Raw genomic sequence first — 16,618 nt, forward strand, 5'->3', positions numbered from 1 at the left:
AACTAAACTCATGTCTGCATGTCACTATTTATAAATATGTAGGTGCTTCCCTGGAGGCAACAGAACCTATAATATTACTACCATTTACTGTTACTTATATTTATTTTTTTCTCTCTTAGTAAGGGTTTTCCTACAGCATTTTCTGGTTTCAAGTTTCAGTTCAGCCTGCCCTTGGTACTGTACATAGTACCATTTTCACCCTAGCAGTTCTGCACTCCAGCCAAGGAAGGTCAGCTGAGAACAAGGGGTTGGAGTGTCTCCCAGGGCCTGGCTGGGTTGTATTGCTAGCACTTCTGTAGACAAATATGCTAAGTTTAATGAAGTCAGTGGAAAGACTCCTGCTGGCTTTGGTTTGCTTTGGATCCGGCTGTAAGTTAGGAAAGTTTGATTTTAATTCCATTACCTGACCACAGTTTTGTTGCTGTTGTTGTTTTTTTCCTGTGTTAACAACATACCCCTCTCTAAACAATGACAGAACTGGCCTTTTCAGTCAAATGATCAGTTCCTCAGTGACTTACGCTATAATATGACCAGACAGGGATCCTAAGATTGCTGCTAACTGAAGAGGGAACAAAACATCTCCTTTCTGGTTTTGTGGTCAAAGCCACTGACTTCAAGTGAATTGTATAATTTCCTACCATATTTTGTAATTCAGCATGTGTTAAAATGCCATTCTGAAATGAGGGATTAACTGTTATCCTACCTTTGCAGAAGAACAATCTGAAGACAAGTCATAGTCCTAGAATAACTAAGAAAATGACATGGAAACTTGTCAAGGCAACTCACTAATTTTAACAATGATAGAAGCAGTATTAACTGAGGAATTCCTGGCTTCTGTGTCCTGTTCCTTGCTCCCTCCATGTGTATGGCATACACATACCATAACACAGAAAAAAAGCACATTGGAAATGCACAGTAAATCAGGATTTTGTCAGTTTAGCAACGGTAACATTAACGAAATATGTATTCTTGGAATTAAAAACATAGACCTTGAAAACAAGAAGGCAGCTATCAAGACAGCTTATTTTGAAGTTTAAAATTGCTTAGTGTCCCTGTACACATTTGTCTGAGTACGAAAAAGATGTAAAGAAAGTACTAAGTAATTAAATCAATGTGCTTTTTAGTTTAAAAAAAATCATTAAAAATACTGGCCTTTTAAAAAGACAACATCGATGCAGTCATGTATCACTAGAATTTGCTTTCTGAGTAATGATTTTCCCTCCAAACATTTTCTATTTAAAACCCCCCTTAAGCCTTTTGCAATATGTTTCCTGTGCAGACATACCACTTAATCATCAGAAAATGACTCAGCCAATCAGTTCAGGAGCTTCCTGGCCTCCAGACAAACTGAGGATTCAAAACTAGGGAGAAAATTACAAACATGCTCAAAACTTGACTGATTAATAGAAATACTGAAGCTTAAGACATTTTTTAATAGATCAGGAATATGTTACAAGTTGTTCACCTGGTAGCACTAAAGCACTTGTTCAGCAAGAATAAAAATATTTTGCTCATTCAAAATGCTTTACATTTCTGTAATTGCTCCACCACAATATTATATTTCAAAAGCAAACAAACAGGCTTTTGACAGAGGTTTGTGATATGGATAACCCTCCTGCTGCTCTTAGGTCTGGGGTGCACATTGTTTTGAAAAAATGCTTGATCATTTTTGCTTAAATAAAAAATCACCCAAGAAACACAATTAAAGACATATCATCATTTTCAACTTGCTTATTTACTGACACATTGCTAGTTTTTCAGCTCTAGGATATCAGAGATCTTGCTATATTTTCTAAGCACAAAATGAATGCTGGCAAATATTCATCCATATATGTCATCCAGCATATTTGTCTGAAAAAAAGATTAGAGGTGGAGCTGTAATACAAAGCATAAGCAATCTCAATTTTCCTTTCAAGAGCAGAAGCATTAACAAAAAATTAAGGACGGAATTTCATCCTAAAACATTAAGTAGTCCACTAGTATTTGCATGATTCATCATGGCAACAACTACAGAATTTCTTCCACACTCTACAGTACAAGAAGAGCAGTAGAAATATTTCCTTTTACCCAGGTGTTGAAGCACCATATTTCTGGCATTTCAACCAGGTTTGAAGCCAGCCCCACCTACATGTGTTGTCCTAACCTGTATGTACCAACAAAGTAATAAAACATTCCTAAGTAATTCCTGTAATCTCCTGAGGGACCCAATCTGCAAATAAATATCAAATCTCTAACACCTACATAAAAATAATAGTGTTTACTATACTATTTACTCGCATTACTAAGGGCAGTTTTTCATTTTGAGGACTCTTGAGACCTACTCTGTTTTGTAGCTGTGGATGCTGAGGCCCAGGGAAATAACATGCTCATAGTAATAGCACAAACCAACAGCCAGACTGAGAATGTAGCTGAGATGTTTTTACACCTAGTCCCAGTTTTGACCTTCATAGTTTATCTACCAACCACTTGTCTCCATCATTTTCAATTGCAGATAGAGAGAACAAAGTTATGGAGATAACATCATTTACTCAAAATCTATCTTTCAGATAGCAGCTTCTTTTCTGTTACTGTTCAGATACTTCTCAAATCTGAGGCAGGAAGGAATAATCACATACAGTTTACGAAACCTTGATCTATTAAGCATGAGAATACCCATAATCAATAACAAGAAAATTATCCTCATTTGATTTTTTTTTTTAAATCAGATAGAATAACTGGTCTTTCTCTAATTCCAGTGCTTTCTTTCAAGCAAACTTTTCAAGCATGATGGAATTGACAGAGGGACAAGGTAAATATCAACATACAAGGGAGGGAGATTGAAATGAAACCTATTTCATATTAACTCAAGTAGCTTCATATTAAGTCTTAACAAAGGATATACCATTTATGGCTGCATGCAACGCATGGCAATACATGCCCCCATCCTGAACTGACCTGATTGCAGTCCAAAAGTGGTTGGAAAAATAAGAATGCTGTATCATCTGACAGCCAGCGTTGTTCTGATAAACGTCCGAGGTCACATTCCAGTGCTATCATTGCTGGCCTTTCATCTGCAGAAGCTGTTCTCTCACTTTCACAGCCAGTAGTACAGCAGCAACTTGAAAGCAGCTGAAAAATATATAAGAATAACTACCATCAAGAAAAAAAAAATCAAAAGACTAGGATATTTTCAGCTAGAATTGTAGCTTCAGATGTGTTAACATCTATTTCTACTCCAAGTTTTGTTTAAAGTATCTTCCCTTCTACATCACTTGTCTTACTGTGGGTTCTGTATGGAAAATTAACAGAAGGTGTGAACAATGAACTAGCGCTTACCAAAGCTTTGTATGTCTCAGTATCAACACAATGCCATGATCTATCCTTTCTCTGGCAATACAGGTTCCACATTGCTCTGCTTCTCATATTAAGTGATATTGTTATGGTAATAATGAAGCTGCCTGTCAACCCTGCAAAATCTAGATATGTTTTTGCTAAGTCTTCGTTGTTAATCACGAAAAAAAAATTAAGGACACAGGCAGATTCTTAGGTGAGATATGTCTCCCTCTGTTTTGTGAGCCAAAGTTCTTTCAGCATGTCCTATATGGGACAAGGTAACCTAGACTTCTGAAAAACAAAAATCTTTATAGCTCTACGTTATGGATGTATTTGCTGGAAGGGAAAAGAGAGATGCGTCTTCAATGTCATCCCAAGTTGTACTGCTGACCCAGGGAAGGTACATGTCACCCTTGCCCTATACCTGCAAGAAGCTTTGATTTAAAATGTTGTTTTAAAATAGATTTGGACAACTGCCTAAATCTGAATGCCTGAGGCTTTGCTCTTCAATAGAGGGGAAGAAGGGAAAAAGGAAAGAAGGAAATTGGATTAAAAAAGAAAACTCCCCAAATAAATATAGGTGAAATAATTGTGCTGAGACCTTGGCAAACTCTATCTCCTTTCAAGTTATTAGGAAATAAGGATTTGAAAATTCATGCAAGCCAGCCATATATATAATTATATAATATATAAATATTATATATTATATATTTTATTACATATAATTATTATATATAATAATTAAGCAGTTTAACAATGTACCTTTTCTTTAACAAAAAATCATTATGCAAATGCATTTTTTGGACTAGATGGTGTAGAGTGAGATGTGTACAGTATAGAAGAAAAGCAAACTAATATAGGGCACCACTGTTACTTCAAAGGCCCCTATTTGTATTGTGTTCTTAAATAACTTCCTCATCCACTTTCAAAGAAGGTTACTTGCCTAGTTTTTCCTTTCCAGCTTCACCCTTACTATGATACAGTAAGATCAGAATGGATGCAAAGAGCAAACCAGTTAGAGTTCAACTTGTTCACATCCCATCCATAGATGATCCAGTGTACCTGTCCTGGGAGGTTCTTCTCTAACTTGGCCCTTGAAGAAGTCTCACTACCCCGAAGAGGCAACTCTGTCTCGTCCAAACCTGAAGAGATGCAGCATGAACACTGTTTCTGCATACACAAAAAGTTCAGAAGACTAACACCCATTCAGCTTCATCCCACTGCTACCAACTTCAGTGGTGCAGCATCAGATCTGTATCTGGGTGATAAGAACTTAATGTCTTACATATTATATATTCTGAATTCTTTGATGTTCTTTCAGGGAAGTGCTCAGATATAATAAACAAAACAGTAAGGCTGTAGTTATGTAGTTAGAACAGGATAAGAGATCTCTGAACTCAGTTATGTAACTCGTCTCAACTTTCTGTGTCTATATAACCAACACAAATGTGAGAATTAAAGGAAGTCATGGAAACAGGGTATAATACAACAGTCACATGCAACTAAATTAGCTGATCTGGATCTAGTGAGAGAAGCCTAAGAAGTGACTGTCCTGGTAGCTAGGAGTTACTGCTCCCTCAGATGCAGCATCTGACCCACATTGTAAATATATCTTTGTACATACAATAATTTAAAACTAGAAATTTGAAATCAAGAAGGACATATGCCATTACTCAATGCAAAGAATCCATAATAGGATAATGTGACTAGAAAGTTTTAAAAGATTATAAAGTGCTGTTATCAACATATTGACTCTAACAAAACCTTTTAATAGTGGTGTCTGAGCAGGAAGCGAGGGAGGAATCACAGTTATCCAGTCTGCAGTAAATAAAGGTGTGGCCAAGTGTTAAGACATCCAGGGTGGTGACAGGGTCAAAGCCTAGTGCTCTTCCACAAATGGTAGAAAGAAAATGTTCAAATGCTTGACATACTGTTCTCAAATGAGAAGATTCAAAAATAACCCAACAGTCTCAATCTGAAAGGATAAAGTAGCTGAAAAATAATTCCATATAAAGAAAAAATAAAATCAGTAAATTCAGTAAGTGGTTGTATTTAGAAAACCTTCGTGACAGGTTTTTTTTTGTGTGTGTGCTTTTTTTTTTTTTTTTTTTCCTGGTAATTAATTTTTGCCAATCTTCCTCCTTCTAAAGATAAATAGTGTAAAACAGGCAGTTTCTCAGTCATGAGAAACAAATAAAAGACTGCCCAGACTTAACAGAAAAAGTGAAAGGCTGCTCTGGATCATGCACAGTAGCTACATAAGGGAGCAAAACTTGATATTGTGGATTTCCACGCCAGAGTAAGATCAATCAGAAGAAATAATTTCCTGTTTTATTCATAGAGTTGATATCCATGACTCTGGAACAGCCAGTCCAGGTTTATACTGTCCCTAAACTAACTGACCCAAGAAGAAACAAACATGACCATAAAACAAACAAAAGCTGAACACAAAGCATGACAAATAATGTTTAACAAGTCACAGCAATATTTTGTCTTTTATGAAGAATTTAAATCTTTTAGAACTTCCAGTTAAAATTCTGAGGGATTTTTCTGAATTAAGCTCTGTTCTTGTCCCATTGATAGATTCAGTTTCTATACATTCTTTATACAAAGAGAATCATTTAATTAGATTCTGCTACATTTATTCCTATGGGAGAAGACTATTCACCTGGGGAAGTGTTCTTGTCTCAATCACTGCTGACTAATATGCCAGAATAGGCTGTGCACATTGAACAAAATCCAGCTTGTGAAGAAAGCCATTTTTAAAACAAACAAAACAGCTATGATTGCACACAACATGACAGATTTTTTTCATTAAGAAGCAACACAACAGATCCATGTCAGCTGGAGATCCTAAATTTAAACCAAGCAGCATCAGGTTTCTGACATGCATTAAAAACACTTGTACCTCAGTATTTGTTGGGACTTTTACATCTGTAGTTGCATGTGAAAGTAAAAAAGGGAATTTGAAGGGGAAAGCGAAAAGACCCCAGAATATTTCTGCATCAGAAGTGGGAAAAGGGTTCTAATGTTTTCTTCCTTAATTTTTGAGAAAAACCTAGCACACAGGAGCTTCTGAAGAACTATAAAGTGCAATTCTACTTCCGAAATCCTGCCCTCTGTAAAGAAAGGGTTGGTCTTGGGACAGTGCTGTGGCAGCCTGCCTAACTCCTCCACTCTGCTACAGCAGGTAACCCACTCATCTCAGAGAGGCAGCAGCAAAATTTTATGTTGCTCCATGACATAACCTCACACATTATATAAGTAAATATATGTCTGTATGTATAGCCACACAGAGAAAATATTTATACTGCTAAGCATTTGGATTATGAATGCATAAATAAAATGAAGGCTACTGGAGCCACTATAAACTATCAGTTATACTAGTTTAAGTATAGCGAGATGTATTATACAATGTGCAAACTTACACCACTTGCTCGAGCTGTGTCAATACCAGAAAACTGAACTGTGCTTTTGGGAAAACAGTATCTTCAGTAAGTACCAGTAGTATCTTAATCCTTTTAGTATGGCTCTGATACAGTGATCACCAAAATGTAGGGCAGGCCTCTGAAGTTGTTGGATCAGGCTCTAATATCCTTTAGATCATAATCCTGCAAAAATTTAACATTTACAAATAACATTATCATGTGAGTAGTTAAATGGGATGTTGGAGGATCAGGGTCAGAACTGGAACATTCAACAGATTCCAGCTTGGGCTATATCTATCAAGGATACAACAGAAATAAGGTAAAAGTTAAAGTGGCTTCTAATCAAACCTCATTCTTTGGAACATGCACTATTGGAGGAATTAGTTAAGCTTAAGTTCAGCCACAACTATTCAGTCCTATCAGCTTCAAAGGGTTTTAATCAGCATGCAAAGCTAAGTACATCTGTGAGAGATAGGGACCTGGGTCATGGCAGTCTTACTTCTGACACAAATATTCTGTATTCTGCTGTGACACAATGCCTGTTTTAACATTTTCCCCCTCTGTTTCTAGGTCTCCCTTTTTTTAAGTCTTCATCTTCCAAATCATCAAGCAGGAGACATCAGCTGACACACTTTTCTTCTTCTCTTTCTGCTTTTAAATCCCCTCTCGATACCTCAAAGTGCAAATACTGGGAGGATTTTACCTGTAGCAACAACTAAGAAGATGTTAGAAACAGGAGAGCTGAAAGATAGAAGCTACTCTTTAATTTAAAAGTTACGCAATGGGTGTTTATAGCCCTCAGCTGAGCTAGACTACCCTGCCCTTGCCATCTCAAAATTTTTGGTTCTGGCTTTGGCCTCCTACATTCTGTGTAAAGCACTGGAAGTTTAATTTAAGGGAAAAGAGTTGTATTTCCTGAACAAGCTTTGTATGATTTTGCAGGGGGAAGAAGAAACTGAGTAGAAGAGGTGTCCAAACAAAATAAGTTCTAAAAACACAGGCAAGCTATAGGTGTGTTAGGTGAGAATATTTTCTTGGTTGCTGCTACGTTTGATGTTACATAATTAAAAAAGATTATCTAATTCTCTATGGGTGTATCCAACTGGGGATCTGCTACAGCTCTGCTGTGTTTAGTTTGGCTTTTGTCATTAGAAAGTCTTTGTTCTGTAGCTTTCACGTCTTCTTTCACAGAGGTAAAATAAGGTAACATTTTAGGAATAAACATGTACAGAAAAGTGAAAAATGTCCTAGAAATATAAGAGGAGAAAATCAACTATTTGAACCTGGCATCTGGTTTGCTCAGTTTATACATGAGAAACGAAGGCTAGTTATTGCATACATTTTTACTTTTTCATTATGAAGAAAACAAGACCAGAAAACAAAACAAAACAAAGCACTGAAATAGCAATTACTGCTATTTTTGTAGATCAGTGTACAATCAAAACTGAGATACTGTTGAAAGAAACACCACGCAAGACTGGAGTGTGAATGGTTTTTTTTTTTGTTGTTGTTCATAAATTCCTACCTATATGAAAATTAAGTGTAAATATTCAGATACTGAACAGAGCAAGTACAAAAGGAATGGTCCTTACCTTGTTATCAAGAATGTAATTACGTGCAGAATCTGTCCTTCATTAAAAAAATATACATGCAATAAATACTTTCACCGGCAATACAAATACTTGGTATGAATGCTTCTTTAGGAGTTATAACTTCCTGTTGTCTTTTATTGTTCATTTTTAACTGTTGCATAATGGTAAACTCCTTTTTTTATAGGCTGCAGTGATTTGAAGCCTGTAAAAGTGACATTAGGAAATGAAAACTACTTTACAACAGCATGTCCCTGCAATCAGAGGGTAGCTTCCGCAGCAAATTCACAGCTAAAAATGTCTTCTATGTTTGTATATTGATTTCACTACTGGTAAACAAATAAAAGTCCCCCCCCTTTTACAGATGTCTGCTTCAAAATTCAAGGTTTTGAAGAAACCTTCACTTGAAAGTCATTTTAAATATTAAGCATCAATAACATTGATCTTGAGGTCTTGTAAAGCTACAGAAGTCAGAAATACAGTAGCAGTTGTTAAAAGCAGAAAATAAGTCATAATATAATAAAAAATACGTCATTTCTAAATTATGTTGGTTCAGATCATCAAGATCTGATACGTGCCTAAATGCTTACAGAACGAAGGCCTATAGTAGACTTTTTCCAATATTTTAAGCTAATTTCTAAAATTTAGTTTATACAAAAAAAAAAAAAGGTGCTAATTATGTTGGTATCTTTCTACACTTTCATACTGAACAGACAAGGGAGATGCTACCATTATTTACTATGGAAAACATAATGTTAATTAGATTATGATAGGAAATTCAAATGCTAATTTACTAGTTGAAAATAATAGTAACAGGGCATAAAAATAGGTTTCTGCTTCCAAGCTATACAACAGTCTGATAAGAAAAAAACTTCCAAACAAAAACCTGAAAGTTTCTTCTTTTTTTTTTTTTTTTTTTCAAATCTATAGCTAATAACTATTTTTCTAGTTATCCCTTAAAATATGATGTTCAATGTAAGAGGTTCCCAGGAACCAAAGACCACACCCATTAAGTAAGCTCAAATATCCCTGGCTTAGAAAAACTCGTAAGGAGGAGATCATCTGACCAACCCATAAAAACAGATATCACTTTTATAGTTGTCAGCTAAATTATTAGTCCCATTTCTAGATGTGTTGAAAACTACCACGTGCCTAAGATGTCAGCCAACAGATGTGACTAAAGCATCAAATTCATAAACTGAAATTCTCCAGTACAGAAATCTTGGTCTCTTGCTTATCTGCTAAAAAGCGACAAACTGTGTATGAAATATCACCAATCCCAAGCATTCTAAAATCACGAATCATAATCAGATTATTTTTGTCACAATAGATCTGCTTTTAATTCACCTTTTACCTTCTGAGCTTTTCACATGCAACTGAGCAAGTTATTAAGTACCCTTCTGCAACCACAAGAGCTTGATAAATAAGCTATTTTCACATTAATTCTCAGAAAAAAAAATCCAGAAGCTGGAGTTCCAAAAAATAATAATAAATAAATAAACAATCATGATACTCATGATATTGTGAAATCTAGTGTTAAGGCCTAGAGAAAAATGAAGTGATACATGACATCTTAAAAGTTTCTGTATTTACACACACTGCTTATTTAATTTCATCATGGCATGTCAACTAGGCCCATCCAACAATTTTAGCATGCATGATAAAAGGGATCTTTTATCGAAAGGAAGTAAGGTAAGACAAGCAGGCTAAAAAACAGACTCCTGAGAGATCAGAAGGAAAAAGAAAGCAATTTGCTTGTCCGAAGTATAAGGAAAGCCCCATTTAACTAAACTCCCAGAAGGAAAGGTAGCATGTACATAGCCTGAGAAATTCCATCAATGGCACAATTTATTCTCTTGATTTCATCAAATGGTTAATGACTGTAGATACACGTAAGAATGATCAGCCACATTCTGTTCTTAGCTGTAGTCACACAACCCAGACGTGAGCAACCAGAGCTTAACCAGTGGTTGTTTTTTTAGATCATTTGGTTCAAACGTTCGTTTATGTGCGTATAAATAACAATGGTTTGTATAAATAAATGGTTTGTGTCCCATATTTCTTCTGCTGCTGCATCCCAAGCCATTCTTGTAAGACAGATTCAAGGTACTGTGGAGATGAAAACAGTGGATACAGTGGGGATTTAAATGGACTCCCTGCCTCCCTGAAGACATGCTGCAAACACAAGCCATAACTGCCCAGCCGGGTCAAACGGGCTGTGGTCCAGCCCTGTCCTCACACATAGCCTCCATTCAGTGCAGCTGGATTTCACAAGAGCGACTAAGGGCAGAGCGCAGCCGTTGTGTTTCAAAACATTTGCAGAATGATTGGACATAATTCTTTGAAGAGGATTTAATTTTCTTAATGGGTTTGAGTAAATCATCAGCCTCCACAACTGCATGGGGAATACCTCAGGAGACTTCACGCGGCATACTTCAGCAGAGCAAAAGTGCACAAAGTCATACTTGTTGGACACAACATCTCAGAACAGAGTGAGCTGTTCCTCTCAGATTTCTACTGCACGGTGTATTTTTAAAATATTGAACTAACCAATCCCAATGACTTATTTTACTGTACTAGAGACTAGAACTTTTTTCTCAACAGTATAGTTAATATTCCTTCTCACATGAGCATTTTAATATAAACATACATATGAAAGTGCTTTCATCCCTGAAGCCAAATGAAGGTGTTCTTTTGAAAGTGGAAAAGTGGAAAAGTGGAAACTGTAAGCAGATGTCTCTGAAGCCAGCTTGCTCTTAGTGCTCATTCAGCAAATACCTTCTACTTGCTTGCTTTCAGTGGCCAAAGATCTGACTGCTGTGCTCTGAAAAATGCCCGTCATGGTGCCTGGGTGAATTGCAATGGTCACGAGTCCATCAGTTCTGGAGGCCAAGCAGAGGAAGGTTGAGTTAGCTGTGCCATTCCCCACGTGCCTCTCTCTGCCTGACTCACCTTTCTGATACTTTCCCTGCCCCAACTGGTCGACTGGTCATACTTGCACTCTGCCCCCTGCTCAGCCTATCTCAGCAAAACCCATATCTCAGCAAAACCCATATGTTAAGCAAGCAGCTGTCTGTTGCAATTTCTCAGTGGGAAGCAGGAGGCCAATGGAGACCAAGGGCACCCTCTAGAACAGATCAAAAAATCTTCCTAAAATGACCAAACCTGTGACCTTGTTATAAAATCTGACTGTCCTGAAAGGATAGGGTTTATTCCTCACCACCTCCTGTCTGCCAACAAAGAACCTGACCCCTTCAAATCAGCACCAACTTACATGGCAGGGAGCCACAGGAAAGTTAGCACTTCAGGTTAGCATTCCCTTTCCCCTGCTTTAACCTTTATAATCAAATATCAGAAAGAATGAAAACAAACCATGGCTGCAGTCATTGGCACATTACATTTTCTGTTATCACCAGCACATTTTATAGGTCACGGTTAGGCCAATGAAACATAACACAGTGCTCTTTTCCCACTCCCCCCAACCCCCCTTTTTAAATTTGAAAGCAGGTATCTTCTTCCAAGCTAAATACTTTTAACTACTGGACTTCACAGAAAAAGAAGGTCACAAGCTGACTCATCAATAGCCATAATAAATGTGAAAAAGATCCTGGACATCAGATCACGTAAGTTATATGAATGCCAGGTATGAAAGATGGTCACCACCCAAGAAAACAGATGTATGTGTTCTTAAGGTTTACCATGATTTATGAAGTAATAAACATCTTACAGCAGAGCAAAATGTCCTGGGCCTGATCATCCCACATATTATCACCCACTTACATCTATATACATCTTTTATGTACTTGTTTTACACCTCGTGCACAGAATGAGCTCTCAACTAAATGAGAGTGGATAAGGGAGTCACTTTTATGCCACTTTGTGTGAGGCATAAACATACAACAGATTACTTTTACAAGGTGACTTTCTGTTTTCACTGAAAGAGAGGACAGTAGTTAAAAAATCTAAGAAATAACTGTAAAGATGCCTTCATCCAAACATTTTATATTCCAAGCATTTAAAATACTGAAAAGGTGTCCTTTGTAGTTACTATCTAGCACCACCAGCTGGATGCTCTGAGGAACTAAGACCTAGATTTTTACTGCTTAAAGACGGAAATACTAGCAAAGTGATCTTATGGTCCTGTACACTATTCTTCTCTTGCTGGTAAACTATCAGCTGTAAATACCTGGCACCGACAGCACGACAGGATGACCTGGCTGAATTTTATTCATTTTGTTCAGCAGCAGCAGTCAAGTGAGATCTTGGGTATACTAAAGGATGCCCGTCTGTATGCTTTGTGCCTCTGGTGGGATCTCATGCCAGTGAAAACAACACTTGCCATGACCCTGCATGGAAAGGACTCGTCCATCCCACCTACTCGCACACCCCTATGGGTGCGAGCATTCAAGCAGATTTTGCTTGGCCTCATCTCTCCCAGCCGTACCAGCAGTGTGCTCTGAGCAAGCAGCTGGGCACTGTGTGTCAGGTGTGCCAGCACAAGAACAATGGTTCACTTGGGCAGATTGCTGTAGCACACTGTAATTTCCTGCAGGGCTGTTTCTAACATCTGGGCTACCAGAGGATGCTAACAACCACACAGGAAAGTAAAGGAAAAGGTTTCAGATATCTAGATAGCACCTCACAGGATTTTTTTGTGAACCCCATTCCAGTCCAGTTGGAGTCTGGCAAACTAGCACTTAGTTATAGTGATAAGTACTTGGCATATAGCGCACCTTATGTGGAGTACACAAAGTGAGCTAAGCAGGAGCTAAACTTGTCATTCCATTTTACCCGTTGGCAGAGAAGTGGGTGTGGGTAACGGAATATACTAGAAGTGGGTAATGTAAGATATGCAAAAACATTACTGCTTAACACAAAGCAGCACAAACATATCAATCACACAGCAGGCTGCTGCTGTCCTTATTCCTCTGCCAGCTATGACGAATAGCATGAAAGGGAATAAAAATGACCTCCTGTGGATTCAGAGTAGGTGTGGTGGTGGCAGGAGATTGCATCTTTACTCCCAATCCTGGAGGCAAAACCACTGTGTACAGATGTCCTTTTTGTCTGAAACTGGATACTCCTCTGTACTTAAAAGACAAAGTAGCTCTGTTGCAAGCCCAGGACGGGAAGGATGAGTAAATGCCTGAGATATGATGTTTTATGTCCAGTGAGCTCAAAGGCATCATCCCTTTCTCCTGTGAGTTTTGGTCCAAGCAGAGTCAACACCTAAAGCTTTGCAAGAATCATTTTCCCTTCCCAGACTGGACTCCTTGTGCAACACATGCTGAGGAAGCAGGTCAAGTGGCACAGTGACATGGACTGAAAACAGAAAAGGATTAGTGAGGCTGAGTCTTGTCGTAGTAAGCAATGATTAACTTTGTGGTTCTTTGCTTTTGACATTCAGATCATGTAAAATCATGGCATTATTTCAGTGCCAGCCAGGCTCAAGTCTGAGCCCTTCCCTTCATAACAGACACCATGGATGAGACAGATTGTACCAGCTGAGTAAAAAGCAGAAGTTGAAAATGAGTAAAAGGTAGTCATAAGAACTTCTTCTTTGATGGAAACTTTGCTATACCTGCAGATAAATAAACTATAAAATAAACTATAAAATTTGGCACAAGAGGAGCCCAGGACTGGAATAGCAGGAATGTTGCAGATCAAGATTAAAGTGCACTGGCAGAGCTACACGGAGAAACATGCATGGCACCTGTCTCCACGGTGCCTGTCTTGAGCTAATGACGTTAATCTCCTGGTTTCATAACCACAGTATTCAATCTCACATTTTAAAACAATACTTTGTAGATTTTAATGTAAACTACATTGAGGAAAATTTTGCTGAGGAAAAACATCATGCATACATGTAACAATACAGCTGAATAAGGAAGCAACACATATCCAGAATTGTGTTCATACATAAAGGATTTTACCTATTCTTAAGGATATATATCCATGCATGCATGTGTGTAAAAATATCTGCTTTCTATGTGCTAATAATAGCATAAAAATGTTTAAAAGGGAGATGATGTTTTATAGTCCCAATCAACTGAGGTGCTGCACAGTTCCTTTCAGAAAACCAAAAATCCTAGAATGTCTGCATCCTGGATTTTAAACAGACATTCTTAGCCTTGGTGGGATGCTGGAGAATCTGAAGCCCTGCTTATAAATATCTGCAGCAGGCATCTGATTAGTTAGATGCCATTATCTTATTCAACCATCCTTAAATAACTATTACAGCCACTGATCCTTTCTAAGAAAGAGAAGTAAGAAGGCATTAATTGGGTGACCATTACATGAGTACTATATTTTCTTTAGGACTGAACGTACTGCAGGTTTTACTATGCTGTATTCCTTCCTGAAATATTCCTCACTAAGCCCTAACTCTATTCATGGAAAAACTCCTACTAATTTTAGCTGGTCTAGGAACAAATTTTCTTTTTCATCAGCTAAGAGCAATTTCGTCAAAAAGACAGGCAAGAGAGTAGATAGAGTATTTTGTAGCCAGGTCTCAAATAAGGATAACCATGTATTTTCACATTGCCTTTACAAGTTTTGTCTTGAAGACAATAATGAATATTTATAAACATACCAGCTTTCAAATCCCAGTGAACTGCTTCTCCTTATTTAAAATACATTCTGAGATAAGCAGTACCTTTAACTGTGGGAAGAGTATGTCAAGCCTGAAAACTTTTCAGTGCTTTTCATTTCTTTTAAAACTCATTCAGAAAATGTGTAGACAAACCATCAGAGATATTTTTGCTAATTTAGGCATAATGAACTGAGTAAACACTTCAGTGAGAAAAAAGTAGTCTGTCATTGAAAGACCACATTAAATATTGGATGTATTTTTATAAAACTTGTAAAATCTGAAATAATTTCACAGATAATAGGAGGTTCCTACGTTTGCTGTTTTCTTTCTGGAAAACAACAGATACACAACTGCTGTTAAACAGTGGACAGACAGCGTCCTCGTACCCCGGAGGAATGTCTTCAGCTCAGTCACACCCACTAGATGGAGCTATTTCCACAGCACATTCCTCCCTAGCGCTAGCCTCCCAAGAAGTGTTCATCCAGTGCAGTGCAAATGTACCAGCCCCAGCTCATACTCACATTTCAGATTCCCAAGTTTTGCACAGGAATAGAGTTAATTTGTTATTAATACAGAGAAATAAGATGAAGTTCAAGACAGACTGGAGATTTTCCCCTTTAAAAAGCAACAGATCCAAATCAGTTTTTTAGGTTAGAAACAACAGATGACCACGTCTGTGTATCACGTCTGTGTATCAAAAACGCACACAAATGCACACAGATTTGCACACACAGAAGTGTTCAAGAGCCTAAACAGAGCAGAGATCCTACTGCTGCTTATGTGGAGTAAGTGCTCCTACAGTCTTTAACAGATTGGTAATTCTTAAATGTGCAAGATTTTGGGTACAGACTAAGTTTTCAATGGCATTTGTTTGGTTTCAGTTAAACTCAGAACTTAAAAAAGAATATTCCAGGTTTGCTTGAAAATTAGACACCTTCATTTCACATGTGTATTCTTATATGCATGTGGTGCACAAAAGACTGTACAATGAGCCAGAGAGCAGTGTATTAAGAAAGCAGTGTATTAAGCAGTCATCAATTACACTAGAAAAGGCAGCAGAATGCATTAATGCTACTTGCTTTATTTATTTTCAGTGGTCTAATTTCCCAGGACTCCTTAATACAAGCTACAGAGATCAACTAGCTGAGGGGATTAACCAGCTGCAAGAAGTGTGGCCTTTTCTATCTGGTACTCCTAGTTCTTTGAAAAGAATATTCATCCCCAGTTTAAATCTCCCATGGCTCACTTTCTACTGTGTGTTCAGCCAAGGCTGATTTGACCATGTGTAAGAGCCCAGCACTTCTTTCAGTCTGTAAGAATCTGGTCAGTACTTATTCTGCCATGGGGTCCACAAGAATGGGGAGTTATAGAAATGCTGACCTTTAAGAGGTGTTATTTTATGTACAGCTGTTGACTTCAGAATTGAAAATATTACTTATTTCCACCCTAGTGATATGTTGCACAAGCTTGGGGAGCTTTGGGGATCTGCTAGATCCACTCACTTTCTGTTTGCAAGAACACCACATGACAATGATTTTGAAACATTTCTGCATTCTGTTTTACAACATTTCATCTGTTATCTCTCCACCTCTCAACCTCTCTGTGTCCCTAATGTGTCATACCCAAAATAACTGAGAAACTAGTTGTTTGGTATTTTTTGAAATCACAATTTGATTCTGTGAACCTCAGGGAAACCA

The 16,618-nt window shown here is 37.6% G+C and overlaps 1 protein-coding gene across 3 annotated transcripts in view; it reads right to left on the reverse strand.

Moving 5' to 3' along the window:
• MICAL2 (microtubule associated monooxygenase, calponin and LIM domain containing 2) overlaps positions 1-16,618 on the reverse strand; it is a 161,188-nt gene that overhangs the window by 131,504 nt on the left and 13,066 nt on the right. For 2 of the 3 annotated variants that reach the window (XM_048070101.2, XM_048070085.2), the window contains exons 5-7: positions 8,333-8,534; positions 6,741-6,923; positions 2,935-3,108 (exon numbers count right to left, since the gene is read on the reverse strand). The gene's annotated coding sequence lies outside the window, so the exon portion shown is untranslated. Of the gene's footprint in view, positions 1-2,934; positions 3,109-4,374; positions 4,455-6,740; positions 6,924-8,332; positions 8,535-16,618 lie in introns of all 3 variants that reach the window. The other variant, XM_066998101.1, reaches the window with a different exon arrangement.

Source organism: Anser cygnoides, chromosome 5 (genome assembly GCF_040182565.1).
Source record: "Anser cygnoides isolate HZ-2024a breed goose chromosome 5, Taihu_goose_T2T_genome, whole genome shotgun sequence".
Classification (NCBI taxonomy): Eukaryota; Metazoa; Chordata; class Aves; order Anseriformes; family Anatidae; genus Anser; species Anser cygnoides.